Raw genomic sequence first — 2500 nt, forward strand, 5'->3', positions numbered from 1 at the left:
GCTCATAACTGCCTCGCGCAGTCACACTGAGAGCATCATTGATATACAGTTGCCTGTATTTCCGTGAACGATGCGGCCAACCAACCACCAAAGTGAGCGAATTTAAGACAATGATTAACATATATCAAATACAAGTAGCTCCAGTAGCTCAGTGGTTAGAGCATCCGTACTAGATCACGGAGGGTCGTGGGTTCGCATCCCATCTGGGGCTCGGATTTTTCCGAGTTCCCAGTGGGTTCATTTGTAACACCTTGTATTTGATATATGTTAATCATAGAAATAAAAGAGCAGAAATATGCTACCATGCCGATTTTCGTTAGTATATCGTTTAAACTGGTGTTGTTAAAGAATTTATAAGGATTTGTATGGGAAAAGGACGCTTTGCCACCCAGTCACGCTTCAAACGTTTGTGCACAAATCCTTGTATTTTTCTAAGTTTTCAAACTGCGTTAAAATTATTCCTTCGAAATATGAGAGTCTGCATGAGAATTTCCACCCTTGGTAAAAGTAGGAATCTGAGCTCTGTTTGGGGCGCGTAATTATTATTTGTTGTGTTTGTCTGTGTTTTATTATTATCTTAACATTTCCAGCATTTCCGTGTTGGAGTTACAGCAATTACAAAAGATATATACAAATTAGAGCTAAAAATTGCATGCTGACAACGTCCCTCCCCCCCCCCCCCCCACCTCCAAATTTCCCCCCTACATGATGCACACGCGCACACACACAATAGCGCTAAGACTAACATATGTGTTAGTCAAAATAGCTCAATGGTCTAAAAAATGACTTTTTTTAAACATGTCTTGCAAACATATGCAACCAGTACAGAAAATGTTCTTTTAACATAACATGTAATATTCTTCAACATATGCAATTTTCACATTTGACATGAATTCCTTAAATTCCAAAGGGGCCCCACCCATAAAATGAACCACGCCTATTTTAAGACTCTTCAAAACAAGGTTCACGGTGAACTTGATTTCTCAAAAAGTAAAAATGATACAAATCTAGGACTTGGCATAGAGTGAAACTATACCGACAGCTATGCAATGAGCCACTCTGAAGTAGATCTGGCCATTCAGTCAAAATCAAAAAGCTACCAAACAAAATGAATAAAATTTTCCCCACACGGAAGCACAAAAAATATGTTTAACTGATGAGCTTTTGACAGAGTTTCATAAAAGTGGGTCATTGCACAGTTTCTACAAGCCTCCTGCCACTTTGAAAATTTCACCTTGATAACTTCAATACTTTTTGAGATATTAAGTTTCTTAGCAGTCAAAAAGTATAAAACCGCAATTTCAAGAAAAACTCCTGTACTCAAAAATCAAAAGTTAAACATGGTTTGTTCCTTGTTTTAAACTTATTAAAAGGCCCCATAACCATAAGCAGGCCCTTCTCGAGCTTCCAAGGTTTCTGTGTAGCCTTTTTTTATAGTTTCTCAGTTGTTTCTTCTCTTTTTTTGCTCCCTGTGTGCTTTTTTCGTCGTGCGTTCTTTATACTTCTTTGATCAAGTTTCCTGCAGCATTAGTAGAATGCGACCCTGGGACAATGCTAAGTGTTTCAAGGATCAGCACAAGAGCTTTTGAACCCTCATCATTAAAATGAGAAACAGCTAAAAATGTAGCCAATTCTACTATGGGTAGATTAGAATGGGTCTCTTTGGTTGCCCGCTGCCAAATCATTCCATTGACAGCTTCGTTGTGGTTTTGGGTGCATCCGTGTAAACACCTTGACAGCAGAGTTTCATCACTCAGTGATTCAAAGGATGGGTATATGGCATCAGCAACAGCCTCTGGAATTTGATGATCATGTTGATAGGATGATGTACCATTTGCCTCATCTCTTTGAAAACCATACCAGGAATCTGCTCCGGGAGGACAAAGGTCATGGTCAGGGTTTTGTATGATGCCAAATAGCCGTCACTGCTTGCCTCATAGCATCTACATCATGAGTGTTTTCTCTGATTGCCTTGCCATAATAAACTTGAAGTTTATCTATTCTCTTGTCTGTTAGTCTTCTTGTCCCACCAATACTTTTGCCATCTTCAAGGGGAGTTTTCCTCAGTCTCTTTTTCAAAGCCCGAATTAAGGCGGGAGCCCAGGCGCTTCTGAACATGTCCCACACATTCAAGTTTCTCAACTGTAATGTCTCCATATACAGTCTCTTGAGCAAGACTATTGTGGGCCTTACTATCACCATCGCCTAGGAACTCCACATATCGAAAGCTATGTTTTTCAACAGACCTTTGAAAGATCAAGTCACCAAACCGGCCGCATCCATCGCACCTGATGATCCTGCAAAATTTGCATGACAATCATGCTGATGCCCTTCCCACCTGTATTGAAATTCTCTAGACCTCTCCTTTCTTCTCCAAGGCATACACATCCTACATTCTTTGGACATAACCTCACAATCCAATGCTTTTCCGGTTACTGTGGAGAGCTGTGACAACACCATAAGAGGAGGAAAATCCTCTCCTTCTCCAAGTGCCATCACC

At 40.3% G+C, this 2500-nt stretch overlaps 1 pseudogene; it reads right to left on the reverse strand.

Annotated features, from left to right (window-relative positions):
- Positions 1–1496: 1496 nt before the first annotated feature.
- Positions 1497–2500, reverse strand: part of LOC138017533 (uncharacterized) — a 2843-nt pseudogene continuing 1839 nt past the window's right edge.

The sequence above is a fragment of the Montipora capricornis genome, chromosome 9 (assembly GCF_036669925.1).
Source record: "Montipora capricornis isolate CH-2021 chromosome 9, ASM3666992v2, whole genome shotgun sequence".
NCBI lineage: Eukaryota > Metazoa > Cnidaria > Anthozoa > Scleractinia > Acroporidae > Montipora > Montipora capricornis.